The sequence below is a fragment of the Aotus nancymaae genome, unplaced genomic scaffold, assembly GCF_030222135.1.
Source record: "Aotus nancymaae isolate 86718 unplaced genomic scaffold, 86718_ANA_hifiasm-v0.15.2.pri h1tg000016l, whole genome shotgun sequence".
NCBI lineage: Eukaryota > Metazoa > Chordata > Mammalia > Primates > Aotidae > Aotus > Aotus nancymaae.
In genome coordinates, this window is record NW_026988428.1 from 68,803,739 (window position 1) to 68,820,601 (window position 16,863).

The 16,863-nt window shown below is 46.4% G+C and overlaps 1 protein-coding gene across 4 annotated transcripts in view; it reads left to right on the plus strand.

The window, feature by feature from the left end:
* CRACR2A (calcium release activated channel regulator 2A) overlaps window positions 1–16,863 on the plus strand; it is a 141,402-nt gene that overhangs the window by 586 nt on the left and 123,953 nt on the right. Inside the window, exons 1-2 of one of the 4 annotated variants that reach the window (XM_021671348.2) lie at window positions 316–356; window positions 4,542–4,629. The exons of 2 other annotated variants lie outside the window; for them this stretch is intronic. The gene's annotated coding sequence lies outside the window, so the exon portion shown is untranslated. Of the gene's footprint in view, window positions 1–315; window positions 357–4,541; window positions 4,630–16,863 lie in introns of those variants that run through there. One more of the 4 variants, XM_064377531.1, reaches the window with a different exon arrangement.

Below are 16,863 nucleotides of genomic sequence, written 5' to 3' on the forward strand. Positions count from 1 at the left end.
AGCAAAGGAAGGAGGTCAGGAAGTGGGCCGCTGCTGGGGCTTGGCTTCCGCTGGCTGTGTGGCTCAGCAGCCTCGTGCTGACTCTGCCCAAGTGTGTGTGTGTGTGTGTGTGTGTGTGTGTGTGCACGCGCATGCATGGGATGCAGCAAATGTACCCCGACACATGGGAAAGCCTTCTGAGTTCATTTATCTGTTTTACACAGTGTGCTTGGGAACCTGCCCTGTTCGCCTCTGTGGAGGACACCAGGAGTCTCAAAGGAATTAGTTCTGTGTGACTCCAGAGGACAGAAAGGGCTGATCTGTGGGAGTCCCCAGCGTGATCAGAGGTCAAGAGGAAGAACCTACCTCATGAAGTGGTGGGTTCCTTGTCTCTGGAAGAAAACAGCATGTACCAAAGAGTCTTTTTATCAAGGATGTAGGCATAGGGATATGACATCAGGGCAGCTCGTTTCACAGAGGATCAGCATTTTAGTTGGAGGGTCCAGAGTTCATGCCTCTTTTCAGGTGAAATTAACATGCACAACCTTGTGGGGTACTATTTGCATACAAGCTACTTTATGCACAGTTTTTGAATGATAAGTGAGAGGCTTCATGTATGGCCTTTGAGGTCCTGTCACCTCTCAGTTCTATACTATAAAGCGTGTAGAGGGAGTTTGGAGGAGAGACGTTACTTCTGGAAGGAGTGACTCACAGAGGACATCCTGGATGTGGCACTGAGGCCGGGCCTTGAACAGGAGGCTGGGTCTGGGTGTCTTGGGGAAGGACACCTGAGGAAACCCCGTGAAGGTGGGATGTACCTGAGGAGCAAGGAATAGTGGAGTGGGCAATCCGGCGAGGAGTGCTGCCTGGGAGAGATGGCAGAGTCTTGGGGTGTTAGGAGTCTAGGAATTCATCATTAAGCCTAGGGATATTTTGATGGTTTCTGAGAAGGGAAGTGATGTTCCTGGAGCTGGGTTCAGAACGTGTTCTGCAGCAGTGTATGGGATATACTGCCATGGAGGAAGCTTTGGGAAGAGAACCTGGGAAGAATACCACTGCAGTGACCTTGAGGGGCTGAACAGGGCCTGTGGGAATGGAGAGGAAGGGGCTAAAAGGCTTGAGGATGGGGGAAAAGTCATCTGCTATGTCCCAGGGCCTGTGGTAGGAGCTTTTCATGTTTAATCTCATTGAATCCTCATGACAACCTCATGAGGAGATTGCTATGCTTGTCCCATATTGTAGAGGAGGAAACTGAGAGTCAGAGAGGTTAAGTGGCTTATCCAAGGTCATCCAGCAAATAAGTGGTGGGATGGGGATTTGAACCCAGAGAACGACGGAGTAAATGCAATCTGTAACTGAATAAATGTCAGAAACTAGAGCAGAAGAGAACAAGAAGATGGCGATTTGTGTTCCAGAGTTGGAGTGGCTGGTGATGCCGCTGATGGAGATGGAACCCCAGGTGTGGTGGGTGACTGGAGATGCATCAGCCTGTGGTGAGCCTGCAGGAGGCAGGCCCCAGCACTGGGGCAGTGGCCGCAATAGCCATCCGTTTTGTCTTGGGGCTCCTTGTTGCAACGTTTGCTGAACCTGCTGTGGAGAAGGAGGGTTGAACCTGCAGGCTGCCTGGGTATTGGCAATGCAGCTGAGAGAAGCGAGGCTGTGGGAGAACTCATGAGGGGTTCCTCAGGGACTGGCTAATCACCCACTGAGTTCACATCACACTCTCGCTTTTCTTCCACACAAAATAGTGTCTATTCTGTTGCAATGCACAGAGGACTCAGACACTCGCCATGATACCTTAGGCGAGAATTACTTCAGATTTTATATTTTCCAAGGCCCTGGTTCCCTCCTATGTTTCCCCCATAGAAGAAACTAAAAGATGCAACTGTCAAATAGTGCAGAATATTGCAGAATTCAGGATCCTAAGAGCAGGTCCAGGGCCTCTTACAATGCCATGGAATCATGGTGTTCTAGAGACAAGTGTGCCCCATTTTACAGATGGAGAAACTGAGTCTTTGTGAAATCACGGTCCTTTGTCAGTTGGTAGTGAGTGGCAGAAATGGGTCCAGGCCCTTGGGCTCCAGAGGTTTTGCTTTCTTCACTGACACATAGGGAGGCTGCTGTCTTGGAGGAGAGCCTCCAGGGTTTCCCATAAAATAGCCCTGGGGGGCTGGGCATGGTGACCCACACCTGTAACCCCAGCACTTTGGGAAGCTGAGGCGGGTAGATCACCTGAGGTCAGGAGTTTGAGACAGGCCTGACCAACATGGCAAAACCTCATCTCTATTAAAAATACAAAAATTAGTTAGGCGTGCTGGCAGGCACCTGTAATCCCAGCTATTTGAGAGGCTGAGGCATGAAAACTGCTTGAACTGAGGAGGTGGAGGCTGCAGCGAGCTGAGATCACACCGTTGCCCTCCAGCCTGGGCAACAAAAGTGAGATTCTGTCTCCAAAAATAAATAAATAAAATAGCTCTTGGGACAGTTTTATAGAGAGCTCTAGCATTCAATGGACCATTTCAAACTGGTACACTTTTTGTTCCCCCTAATACAACACACACACACACACACACACACACACACACACATTTTGTTGCATTCATCCATCTATTGGTCACTTCTTTGACTTTTCCTATTGTTTCCTTCCTCTAAGAGAAATTTTGATAAGGCAGTTTAGTTAGAGCCATAAAGGGTTCTGTCCAAGTGTAGGGTCAGGGGGAGACCCCAGTAAAGCCAGAACTGTACCTGTGTGCACTACCAGAGTCCTAAGATGTGGACAGAGAAGCAGGAAAGGAGAGCACAGCTGTAAGGGTGGAGGAAGGAGAAGGAAAGACAACGTGCAGAGAAAAAGGAAAAGAGGAAGAACTGAGTTTGTGGAGCAGACACGTCCGTGGCAAGGGCAGAGCCCACTTTGGGGACCTTACATTTTGGGAACCCGGCTCCTCAGTACTCAGAGGCAGCATGAAGCAAGGAAATAACCCGGTGGACATGAAGAAGCCAAAGGGAGTCAGCCTTATATCATCCAACCTTGGGCACTCCCGGGAGTGAAAGCGGGGTTATTCATAGCAGTGCTGGGACCACAGGCCTAAGCCAGGATGTCCCAGGCAAACTGGTCACCTTCACAACAGCAATGCACAGAAAGTGCCAGGCATGGCTCAAGGCTGTCCGTGTATTCCCTTGTGTAAGCCTCACTACAACCCAATCGGCTAGGCACTGCCATCATGCCCATTTTATAGAAAAGTTAACTGAGGAAGAGAGAGGCATGGTATCATGTCCATGGTCACACAGCCAATACACAGTAGAGGCAGGATTTGAACCCAGGCAGCTTGGCTATTTCAGAGCTTGTGCCATAAGCATCATGCTCCATTGGCTCTCCACTCACCAACAGCATCCACACAAAGACACCCCATTCCCCTCGCAGGACTCAGCAGAGGGACCTTTGGGGGTCTGTTTCCCCTCACAGCTGCTCTAACTGGTCAAGTTAGCATGACGTCATCCGGATGACGTAAACGAGGGTCTGTTAGGCTGAGGTGAGGGGAGCAGGCCCTCATTGGGGTTTGTCCTCTGCAGGCTCCACACCTTGACTCAGTGCTGGGTCTTGGCCTCAGGTCTTGGAGTTCTCAGTCATTCTTGCCTTGTAACTGCTCTGTCCTTTCACTGAAGACAATTAGATACAGGAAGGACCTCCTGAAGTTCAGTGTTAGGGACGGTTCCTGAAGGACCTTATTTGCCTGGGGCAGCTAGAGGGTGCCACCGTCTGATGACAAAGTTATCTCCAGGGCTCTTCCAGCTTGAGGGCTATAAAATTTTCTTTTGTGACAGATTCTTCTGGAGGTAGCGCGTCCCCATCGTCAGTGTGTTTTGGCTCCCAGCCCTGGCTTTCCCAGAATGCCAGCGGGACAGTTCCTTCCCTTGTCTGTTTGTTGACACATCCCGGATGGGGCTGATCAAGGGAGGCATTTATGGGGCAGCAGGCTTTGTGGTGGGTGGAGTCTGGCTCTGGGTGATGCTCCAGGGTTTCTAGAAGATGCAGTGAGGTAGGAGTGGGCAGGATTCCCCCGTGGTTCAGATTCCAAGGGCCTCTGTCCCCACCCCATCTGTGCTGAAGATCCCTCATTCACACAATACAGCTGCTCTGCCTGGGGCTGGAAAAATGTGAGGCTGGGCCGGAGAACTTGTGGGAAGGTGGAAATGGTGCTTTACCCAAGTAAGTTCCAGCAGTGAGGTTGGATCGGCTCCACACCCAGCCCTGTGTTCGTAGTGTACCCCTGAGTCTGTGGGACTCTGTGCCCTTCTGGGCTTGGTTAGAGGAAAGATGAGAAGGGTGAGACGTAGCACACACGTTACAGGTGCACCAGGACAAGCTGGAACCAGCAGGTGTGGCAGCCCTCCTCCCGGAACCTGCACTTGTGCTCCTGACCAGCTTCCTTTCCTCCTTTTTAACTCACAGCAGCACCAGGGAAAGTGGGAGGTTGGCTACAATGACCCAATTAACAGTGCAGACAAGAGGAAAATCTCCTATTGCCTGGGCGATTGGTTTATTTTCGCTTTATTTACTTTAGAGATTGCTCAGCATCGAGCTGCAGGATTTGTAGCCTGCCAGAGTTCTCTTGGTAAATGGATGGAGCTCTGCCACACTGTCTACTGCACGTAAGCACACACCTTCACCCCTTGGGATAGAGGATTGGATTGGTGCTGATGTGGGAGGGAGGCCAACTTCCTGCAGCCCCACCTTGACCAAACACAGAACTCCAGGGACCCTCTTTCCACTGTACCTCAAGGTTGACGCACAGAAATACACCAAGCATGGCTGAGAGTTTGGCATAAATGAACTCATCTTTATAACAGTTTTATGAAATAGGCACTGTTATCATCATCCTCCCCATTTTATAGATGAGGAAGCCAAGGTTTCGAGAGACTGAGTAACTTTTCCAAGGTCACACAGCTGATAACGGGCCGAGCTGGGATTTGAACCCAGGCAGCCTGGCTCTAGGGCCAAGTCCTCAACCATGTCACAGCCTGCCACCTCTGAATACCTAGCATAGAGCCTGGGTTCTGACTCTTAACCAGTCATGTGTCCTTGGGATTAGCCCTCTAAACGTGAGTTTCTTTTTACTGAAGTGAGAATACAGGAGTTACCTGTTGATCCAATATCGGGTGAATTAAGGGATGTGAGGAAGCAGGTGGTCCAGGCACATGTGAGCCCACGGGTCATGGCGGCTTTACCTGTTTTGAGAGCTTGTGGTTGAGTTCCATGCTAAGGGTGTACTCTGCCCCTTGTTGGTCCTTCTCAACCAACTTGCTGAGGTGTGCTCCTTCCCTTCTTGGCCCTTCACAACTTGTGCTTCTCTTGGACTGAGATTCCCCAGGAGGCAGAGGCAGAGTCTCTCACTAAATTAGCTTCTATGTGTGGCAAGTCCCTGTTGTGCCAGCAAAGGGTCCTACAGGGGGTCTGGTCTAAGAAGAGGAGGGTAGTCTCTGCAGTAGGCATGCACACAGTCCCTTTGTGGGGAGGTCTTTGTTCTGGCAGACAGAACAAAATATCAGACTGGGTGACTTGGACAACAACTGAAATTTATTTTCTCACAGTTCTGGAGGCTGGAAGTCCAAGATCATGGTGCCAGTTTGGTGGGTGAAGTTTCTCTCTTTGGCTTGCAGAAAGCGCTTTCTTTTTGTGTCTTCGCATCCTAGGGAGAGGGAGAGAATGGGAGAGGAAGGAGGGGTAAGGAGGGTGGTGGGGGAGGGGGAGGGGGGAGAGAGCGAGAGAGAGAGAGAGAGAGAGAGAGAGCTAGCTTTCTGGTCTCTCTTCTTGTAAGGACACCAAGCCCATCATGAGGGCACCACCCTCATGACCTCATATAAACCTAATCACCTCCTAAATGTCTCATCTCCAAATACCATCACACTGGGGGTTAGGGCTTCAACATATGAATTGTGTGTGCGGGGGGACACAGTTTAGCTCATAGCAGGGGATGATATAAAAAATAACCAATGATGTTAGTGTTTATAGGCAAGCGAGTGTATTTCTCATGGCTTTAGAGAGGAGGTAGGATTTGAGCTGCACCTAGAAGTACAGCTCAGGCTGGGAAGCATTTACAGTGCAGGGCCCTGAAGCACAGGAACAGCTCTTCACCTCCTCAGCAGGGCCGTGCCCCTCTAAAGACATGAATGGGGTCAGGGAGGTCAGGGGAAAGGGGATGAGAGATATTGGCCAGAGAGACCCCTCCTGCCTTCAGCCAGGTTTTGTTTTTCTGTAGGGAAGGAGACGGTTTGTCAAAGACACTGTTTGTTTTTTTCTTTTTATTTTTTTTTGAGACGGAGTTTCATTCTTGTTGCCCAGGCTGGAGTGCAATGGTGCGCTCTTGGCTCACCACACCTTCTGCCTCCCAGGTTCCAGTGATTCTCCTGCCTCAGCCTCCTGAGTAGCTGGGATTACGGGCATGTGCCACCATGCCCAGCTAATTTTTTTGTATTTTTAGTAGGGACAAGGTTTCTCCATGTTGGCCAGGCTGGTCTTGAACTCCCGACCTCAGGTGATCTCCCTACCTTGGCCTCCCAAAGTGCTGGGATTACAGGCATGAGCCACCATGCCTGGCCCAAAGCTACTATTTCTTAGCCTGAGCAGGGCTGAAATTTTAGTGGCTTTCTTCCCAAAACAAGTTTTTTGAGCAAGACAGCAGCAGCGCCACCATGCGCAGAGGAGGACACAGTGGAGTGAGGTTGGATGACAGATTATAAGCAGAAGTTCTTGGAAGTTCATTTCTGTGGGTGGAGTCATCTCAATCATGGTCAGAAAATGCCATCGGGGAGATACCATCATGAATGACAAATTGTTCAGCAGAAGAACCTCCAGATCTTTCAGTGGTGCCATGGCCTGTGGTGGCTTTTTGATTTTCAGGTCTTCCAGGAGCTTGGGTTGAATAGACACCCCATATACAGATCATCCACAGGAAAGAGATCTTGACTCACAGTGCCTTTGTGTGGCATCTGGGTACATGGACACTGCCTTCCTTCCAGAATCCCACAGAGGGAAGGCCATCCAGCTCTTCTTTATGCTATTTTTATTTTACTGTCTTCAGTGGGCGGAGAGTTGAGATTTAGGGTTTTTTATTTGTTTTTGGATCTTTTTTTTATTATGATAAAATATACGAAACATAAAATGTACCATTTTAACAATTTTAAGTGTACCGTGCAGTGGCATTGAGTACATCCACATTGCGAATTGTTTCATCTTCTCAAACCAATAGGGTTTGAGAAGATTTGTTTTAAAAGTGGCTCCAGAAGTTATACAGTGATACTGTCTCAGCTCCCTTCCTGCACAATGGCCTCACCATCAGATGTCCTCTCCACTTGGGTAATCTTTCTGCTGCCATTTCTTTCTTATTCCTTTCTGTTTGTTTGGGCAAAAAATTATCTGCTTCAATCAAAAGAGCTTCTGTGAGACTGCCCTCCTGCAGGCTACTTTGTGCAGAACCTTGTATATTTCTCCCCAGCGTCCTATAAGGTAGTGTGATCACCCACCCTTTCCAGATGAGGAAACTGAGCACCACAGATGTAAGTGACATAGCTGAGGCGGTGTAATTTCAGAGCTGGGACTCGATTCCGGTCTCTCTGATCCTTCCTCCTTTATCTAGACAGGGGTGCCATTGTACAGAGTCAAGCACAGCTTCCCTGCCAGGGCACATTAGTGTTTACTCAGAAGGTTTCTAGAATCTGCACAGATCTGGGTTTACATTATGTGAACCATGTTTCATTAGGATTCTTAACAGGAGCCTTTAGCCAAAAAGGATTCACTTAAAAATAGCTTCTTTATGTACCGTAGATAAACTGCTAATGGAATTTACCAAACTGCTAAATTAAGCTTTTCAACTAATTACACACATACTGTAGAAGTGTGAGTTTAGCTTTGACCATGGATTCCTCCCAAGGCAGAGAACTGGTGTGCCTTCTCCGGCTAACAGGGGCTTAGTCACCGTCTCAGTTCCTGTTCTTGGTCATGATCTGTTTTGCTTTCCCGTCCCCTCTTGGTATCTCACCGCAGCTCGATTCTGCATTTACTCAGAACACAGTTTGTTCCTAAGCTGTGGTTGTCTTAGCCACAAATACTACAGAGTATATTTGCTACTTCCCCAGCACGCATTCTTTCTAGCATCTGACACATCTTCTGTGATGTTCGTCATTACCCTTGCCATAGACTGCAAGCCCCTGCTGTGTCTCTCAGAACTCAGATTTTTGGGGTTCAACTTTCTTTGGGGCACAGGCTTCTGACGTGGCTTAACTCTGGGAATGAAGTCAGCTGGGGAAGCAGCAAGGCATCCAGCAAACTTCTGTGTGGGCAGCATGCTTAATAGTAAGATAATTTGTCAAATGCCAGCCATGTGCCAGGCATTTTCTGATATAGGCCTTACTATGTCCTTTTTACAGATGAGGAAACTGAGCCTCAGAGAGGTTCAACAACTTGTATGGGTTCACACCAGACACCTAGTCCTGGTATAGTCACCTGCATCATGGATACCTCCCCCACGCTGTTGATCCCCCTGTCCCTGACTGGCTTCATACAAAGGGCTGACCCCGTTGGGTTGCAGGGTCTGCTTGATAACAGAGCTCTCTCCACACACCTGTAAAATGGGAGCCATAAGCCCCCGACTCCATACTAGGTGAGCTGCCCCAGGCACAGGCCATCCAGGAATATAGAGATGAAAAAGGCCAGTTTAAAAGTCCTATATAATACTTCTTTTTATAGAATGCAATTTTACTACATTGAACTGCAGCTTGAACCAGAACCAGAGACACGAAAAAGAACTGCCAGGTAACATGAATGTCAATGAAAAAAAAAATTGCTTGGCTTCCATTATGTAGTCCCACATCGCCAACTAAACTTATTTTTAAAAAATGAAGCCCTATTTACAGAAGTTTGAAATAGAATGAAAAGTTCCAATTTGTACTGAATAGCAATTAGATTATAACACACAGCACATCTAAATTTTCTGACTCTTTAAGGGTTACATTGTTGTGATTTAATGCCAATGAAACAAAAAACAAAATGGATCAACATATACTTACCGAACACCTACTGTATGAAGTGCTTTGTACTAGGAAAAACAAAAAGGGACACAATATTTCTTTTGACCAGACACAAGTGCAGAGAGAACTGACCTCCCCAGATAGCATATGTAACCTTTGCCAAGGAGGTGGGGCAGACTGAAAGGGCTCTAGAAAGAAACTGGGCCTTGGAGAGGGCTTAGCCAAGTAGGTGGGAACTGAGCTTTGTCTTCAAGGATGGTAGGTTTCAGCAGGTAAGTGGTGGCAGGAAGTCCTGGGAGGACTGTTCCATGAGTATTCATCTTAATAGATAGTGTCTGAGGGCCATTATGGAGATTAAACCGGTGATGTTCTGCCCAGGCTGTAGAATGTGCCTACTAGTATTTTTAAGGGTCACACTCTCCTCCTGCTGGCCTTCACTGACTAGTTTATAATCCAGAAGGTGACATTTCTCCCAGCAGGGAGCCAGGATTCAATTCTGGACTATTCTGATCCTTCTTCCTTCGTCTAGACAGGGATGTTGTCATAGAGAACCTAGCACAGCTGGCCCTGCCTCTGCATGTACCCTGGAAGGTTTCTAGAATCAGCACGGATTTGGGCATGTATGATGTGGACTATGTACCATTAGGATGGAGATGGTATTTGGAACCCTGCAGAAGGTGCCACAGAGCTATAGAATGGAAGATGAGACCACCCTCAGAGACTCACCCTCTGCTTATAAAGTTATCCATCAGGAAAAGCCAACAAAAACAGAATGAGAGACACCCAGATGGTAACTTTTACCAACAGGCCCATTAGTGAATCCTTTCATGCCTGCTGCCTGATTTCATTTCAGTGCTGGCTATAGGGCCAAAGGCAGCTGTTCACGATTTGACCATGTCCTTGGCCTGGCAATGGTGGTGAGTCTAGCCCTCTCTGTCCCAGCCTCACTGGTGCATTCAACTCCAGCAGCCACACAGCCTCTGTCTGCAGCCTGTGAAATGGTTGGGCTGTCTCAGAGGTGCTTCAGAGAGAAATGTTAACTAGCAGAGTGACAGTCACGGGTGACTGGCCTTCACTGAGAGGACACGTGCCCACTTCATTGCTGCGGGCAGTTAGGAACTCCAGGCTGACTGGGCCTAATTGGAGCTCCTGAGGGTGTGTTTTCATTTTGTGGACTAAAATGTAAGTTGAGTGACTAAGCCATGTCTCCCATCCTCCTGGCCTGTCCCATTCTGATTGCAAATGCTGATGTGATGTGACTCCTAATGCTGTTCCTTTGGGACCTGGTCCACAGAAGCTGGAAGGGAAGTGAGAAAGCTCAGGTGGAGAAGCTGTGCTAGGCAGCAGCATCAGGTGTGTGGCGGGAAGAGCGTGTTTTACGTTCAGCTTCACCACGTGCTCTCTGTGGGCCTCGGTTGCCTCGTCTATAAAAGAGCTGCCCTTCATGTCCCTTAGGGAAGTTATAAGGATGGAATTAAACAGTGAAAATGTGAAAGTCCTTCATGAACTAAAGCCTTTTAAATGGAGGTTGCTTATTTTTGTGCAGCCAAGTAGTTTCCATCTATTCATCAGTTTGGCCTAAATTAACCTCCGCTTCTTATGTCATTATAATAGATCCTTTTAGCGTTGGCTCAGTCATAGGTGATTTATCTCAAAGGGGTGAACTGTGCGATCCAGTTAGGTAGTTGAGGCTTAGCCAGTGCCCCATGGTCCAGAACTCTCCAGCCTGTCACATTAAATCCCTCAGGAGAAGTAGGAAGGGGTCCAGGCTGACTGGGACCCTGGGGAGTCTGGGCTGTGTTTCCAACCCAATCAGCAGGGAGATGCCCCTGAAACAGAGTGGAAACTAAAGCCTACAGAAAATAGAAAATGGAAAATGAGGCTTTGTTAATTTTAAGAAAGAAATTCTGGGTGTGTCCTGCTATCTGGAGCTTCTGCCCTCCCTTTGCAAATATTTGCCTAGGGATGTAGAGGGTGGAGGCAACCATGGAGAAGAAAGGAAGAAGGAGGATGGCTATTTTTGAGTACATACGTGTGGTCAGACACCTGCCAACTCAACTTGGTGTAAATTCAAGTGAACTCTCGTTCACTGAGAGCCTACCATGTGCAAAGCTCTGCACTACAAGCTAGTACAATAATTATTTTCCTTAACTTAAAGGTGAGGAAATCGAAGCTTATAAAGCAGCTAAGCAACTTGCTCTCAAGGTCACGTGGGTGGTAAGTGTAGAACCAGAATTCAAATCCAGGCACTTGACTGCAGAGCTCACCCTCATAATGGGTTAAATTATGTACACTGGAGATGATCCTCTCTGTTGATGAAGGTGTTTGTAACTCACACAGCAACCCACAGACTCTGCTTTCAAATCTGTACAGCAATGCAGTAAGGTATTAGTACTGAGTATTATACACTTGGGTAAGCACATTAAATAAAATTATGACTGTGGAGACACTTAGTACGTTGTAAAATGCTCTACAAATATGATATAATTATTGTCTCATAAATAAAATAAGAGGGGTTCAGTGGCTTGAACTCGGACATGTAAGTTGCAAATGCAGAGTACGGGTGCCAGCCCAGGACTTAGAACTTCAGGAGCAGTGCTTTTGCTTTCCTTGACACCATCAAGGAAAGATTCACTCTGACTTTATCTGTTTCCCCTGAAGTGTTGCCAAATAAAAATTGGGCAGAGAACCTAAAGGAGACTAAGCTAACTTTTCTTAGTTACCTTTCATTAACTTTGGCTTTCCTCTCCTTTTTCAGTTGCTAATGAAACAGAGTAGGGTCATGAAGAAGCTGGGGGGTTCTCCAGCCTGGGGGTTGGGGTGGCAGAAGCTGCAGAGGGATCATTGGTGTGTCTCCGTCTCCTAGTTATAAGGAGAGCCCTGCTCAAGGATGTGAGGAAAGAGGATGGGCAGGATATGTCATTTTGCACTACGGATGGACCGGCATCTATTTTATAACCCCATAAAACTGTGACCACAGATTATTTTAGAATTGTGAGTTCAACTAGAATCTGGGGTATATCCCTGGGGCTTGTGTGTACGCATACAGTATTGCTTAAATAAAGAAATCATAAACATTTTGTTCAAAAGATCTTAGGCTTGATACTGGAAAGATGAAAAGAAAATAACTGCTGAACGCCGGTTCATATTTGCACAATATGAAACAGTGCCAGAATTTTATCTTAGAACTGAAGCAGAGGGAGTCATTCTTTGTTGTTAGCAATATCTTATTTTTTAAATTTATTCATTAATTTTAAAAGGGATAAGAAATTAACACTTACTTTACACCTTCCAGATACAGAAGCTGTGCTGGGAGCATTTGTAGATATTTGTTCATTTATTTGTCACAAAAATGCTGTATAAATGACACTGTTAGATGGATTTTTAAGATGAAAAAATCAAGACTCTAAGAGATTAAGTAATTATTTGATTCAAGTTTCTCAGATAGCAAGAGATGGCAGCAAGATACCAGTATAAGCATGCCTGACTACCAGTCTGTAATTTTTTCAACAACACACTGAGAAAATCCATTTTCAGTTTCTTTTTATTTCTTCCTTAATCTCAGATCTTTTATCTAGATTCTGTCTTTTTCTGTTTGAAGTCCATCTTTAAAAATTTTTCATTTTCAATGAGAATCTGCATGTGGCAGACTCTCAGGTTTGTTTTTGTTTTTTCTTTTTTTTTTTTTTATCATATAATATCTTTTTTTTTTTTTTTTTTTTTGAGACAGAGTCTCTCTCTGTCCCCAGGCTGGAGTGCAGTGGTGTGATATCGGCTCACTGCAACCTCCGCCTCCTGGGTTCAAGCTATTCTCTTGCCTCAGCCTCCCGATTAACTGGGATTACAGACGTGTGCCACCATGCCCAGCTAATTTTTGTATTTTTTTTTAGTAGAGACGGGGTTTCACCATGCTAGCAGGATGGTCTCAATCTTCTGACCTCGTGATCCGCCGGCCTTGGCCTCCCAAAGTGCTGGGATTATAGGCGTGCGCCACTGCGCCCAGCATTCTCTTATTCTTAAAGCATATCTTTTTAAGTATAGAATTCTCAGAAGACAGTCACCTGTTTTTAGCATGTTGAACGTATTTTACCACTGCTTCTGTCTTGTTTGTCACTGATGAGAAATTATTTGCTTAACTGTTAATCCCTTGAAAGTAATTTCTCTTTTCTCTGTGTTGCTTTTAAGACACTCTCTTTGTCTTTGCTGGTCTGCAGATCTCACTGAGATGAGTCTGTGTATGTATTTCTTTTTATTTATTCTTCTTGGGATTCTTGAATAAGTGTCTTGGTATCTTTCATCACTTTAGAAAATTCTTAGTCATTATCAGCTTAATTATTCTCTTCCTTCTCCTTCTGAAACTCCAAACAGATGTATGTTAGACTCGATTTTTCATGTCTCTTAAGTTCTCTTTCATATTTTCAGTGTCTTTGTCTTTTTGTGCTGCATTTTGGTTAATTTATTGTTGACCCAGCTTCCAGTTTACTGTTTCTTTCTCCAACTGTATCTAATCTGCTCTTAATGTTTATCCACAGTTTGTAATTTTAATTATTTATTTTTTTATTTCTAAACATTCTCTTTGGTTCATTCTTCAAAACTTCTTGGTTATTCCTCATGGCTTTTTGTCTTCTGCACATATCTTCAAGCTTGTCTTTAATTTCTTTGAATACATTACAGTCATTTTTATAGTCAGCATCAGGATATTTATTATCTAAAGAAGCCCCTGGCCAGTGAATTCCTTCCTTTCTTATCAGTTCATCAATGCTTTTGGAAATTAAAAACAAAATTATATAAGACTTTTTAGTAGTTTCTAATGGCAAGGTTTATCTAGGTACTTAGCCTGCCGTAATGATGAAAATAGAAATCTAGCATGCTGTTGTGAAATTGACAAAATTAGGAAAGGGTAAGCTGATCAGATGGAGATTGGCATTAGGAGCCTAGCCTGTCCCACACGTACCGAATGCACTTTATGAATGCCCTGAAGAGTGAGTGCGTAGGGTGTTGTGATGAGATGCCACTCACCGTGGGACTTGCCCAGCCTGGCATCCTACCCCACAGGACATGACACAGAAGGAGTGTCACCAAACAAGATGAGATTTTCAGGAGGCCTGTTTAGAAGAAATCATTTTATCTGTAAAAGATCAGAGGCTCCTTTAGGAAAGGAAGGCTTGGGAGGACTTGTCCTCTAGTTCTGACCTGAGCCCTACCAAAGCCAGTCGGACTTGTTGCCTTCGAATTCAGGGGCTATGTGTTCTTCCATCCCAATGGCCCTGTGGGAGTATCTAAGAACAGATGTGGATGGGACCACAGAGTCCACGCTGGCCTCAAGTGCTCCTTTCCCCCACTTACCACATCCCATTGGCCACCCAGACCTCTTGACTCCACCTCTAAGTAGTTTTAGAATCTCTTCACCTGTGCCCACTTCTGCTGCCATCGCCCTGGTCCAAGATGCTGCCATTCCTTGCCTGGGCTGTAATGATTCTCTCAATCAGCCTTCATGTATCCACTCCACATCCCTCCTCTTCCAATTCCATTCCCCACGAGCAGTTAAAGTCACCTTTTTAAAAATGCAAATCAGATCACGTCTCTCCCAACCTTCTAGATTTTAACTTTCATGACTTCCTATGGCTTGTTGGGATGAAGTCCCAAATCTCTAACCTGGCCCATCAAGTCCTATTCTTCAACCTCAACTCCTACCACTCTCCTCCAGATTAGGGTTGTTCTAGCCACCCTACTCTTCTTCCATTTCTTTAACACACAAAAAAGCTTTTCCTAGCTGAGGGTATTTATGCCTGCTGTCCCTTAACATACTTCCCACCCACCTTTCTGCTAGGTCTGTCCCGCAGACCCTGGCCAACGGATGAAAGGAGTGCTCAGACATAGGTATGCAGTTGAAGAGCAGCTAGGCCACCGCCCGGCTCTAGTGGCCAGAGAGCAACCCCGAGAAGCTGGAGCTGCTTGCTTTAATTCAGTGCAGGCACAATGCCAAAAACCTGGAGCAAACACAACCTGTAGGCAATTAACACTTACTATTCCCCTTTCAGGGAACTTCACAGGCACAGATGATCAAAGCTCAGTTCCTGGTCAATATAAGTAAACAAGCCTGTTTAAGATAAATTCCCCTGCACTCCCTTGTACCTACTCCTTGTCCCTCTGCCTCAGGGTTATAGAACAGCTGCCTTGTACTATTCTTCCCTGGGGCTCTGCAGAACCTTCCAGTTTTTCAGAAGGTGTACATCTTTTCCCTATAGTTTTTCCCACCACCCTGACCAATCCCCCACGCCTTTCCTTGGGTTGCTCCTATTCACCTCATGGACCCAACATAAATGTAATTTCCTTTCTCTTGTCTTCTGTGCTGGTCTTGTTGCTCTAGGCTCCCTATAGCAAGCCCTTTGTATGTCTTCGTGTCTTCATCAGAGCACTTACCCCAATTGTGATCCCGTAATTATTGTTGTAATTTCTGTCCACTTTCTCCCCTCTCCACTACCTGGTAAGGGCTGAGTTCATCACCCTATCCCAGCACAAATCACAAAGCTTGGCACATGGTAGCTGTTGCTTATTGGACAATGCATCTATGAATGAATCTGGCTTCTTTTTCCATCCCTCCACTGGGACTGCTATGACTGAGTTCACCTGTGACCTTCTCATTGATAAGTCTGGGTTTCTTCTCTGGAATGTCTGACACGTGTACAACATTTGAATGTGCTGTCAACCTCTAGTTCTTTAAACGTTCTCCATCTTTTCTCATCCTTTGGTTTGAGACAACATTATTTCCTTTGCATTCTCTCTAAGCACTGCTTCTGAGCCTCCTTCGCTGACTTGCTCTGAGTGTCCATTAAATGACAGTGTCCTGCATTATTCCAGCCCTCAGTTTTCCCTGCTCCCTCTGCACAGTCTGTGAGCAGCCTTAATTATGTCTGTGACTTCAACCCTCATATATTTAAACTGGCGAATACCATGCCTATATGTCCAGCCCTGTCCCCACTCCTGAGCACCAGATATTTCTCCCACTGCGTCCTAAATGCCTCCACCCTGATGTCCCAGGGAAGCCTCAAACTTAACATTTCCAAGTGGAACTAATTCTTTTCCTTGCCAAACTTGTTCTGCCTCTAGCATTTCCAATCTGGCTAAATAATGTCACCATCTACCTAACCTCTGAAGCTAGATGTCATGGAGTCATCCTAGACACCTCTGCCAGCTCAGTACCCATGTTCAACTGTTATCACACTCTGTCTCTTGGATCTGTCCCTATCCCTCCTCTCTCTGCACTGCCACCGCCTTAATGTAGCCCCTGCTGTACTTGTTGGGGTCATGGAATCAGCCTCTTACCTGGGCTCCCTTCTTCCATCTTCTTCTCCATCTAGTCTGTTACTAGCACTCATGCCAGTGATCTTGTTACAGAGAACAAAGCCCGATCAAGCCACCTCCCTGCCTCACCCCACACCTTTCTCCCTCATGCCCATACAGTAAAGCCCATCCTCCTGAAGATGACATGCAAGCTTCTTCACAGCTTACTTGTCTTTCCCTCTGGCTTTTGCTTCTCTTTGCAGCATTCACGGTCCTCTGGGCATGCCATTCCTTCTCAGTACAGGCTTATAGTGTCAAGCAGGGTTCTCAAATATCAGAGTCACAAGGAAGGCCTGCTGTAAAAACGTGGCATGCTGGGCCTCACCCGCAGAGGTTCTAACTCCGTGGGTCTGAGATGAGGCCCAAGATCTGAATTGGTAACAAGTTTCCAGAGGCTGCAGAGGCTTCTCTTCTGGTGGCCACTGTGAGAACCACCAGTGTAACCTATAAAGCATGTGAGCCTGGGAGCTCCACTACCTGGGTCCAAATCCTGCCTCTGCTATGCACTTCCTGTAT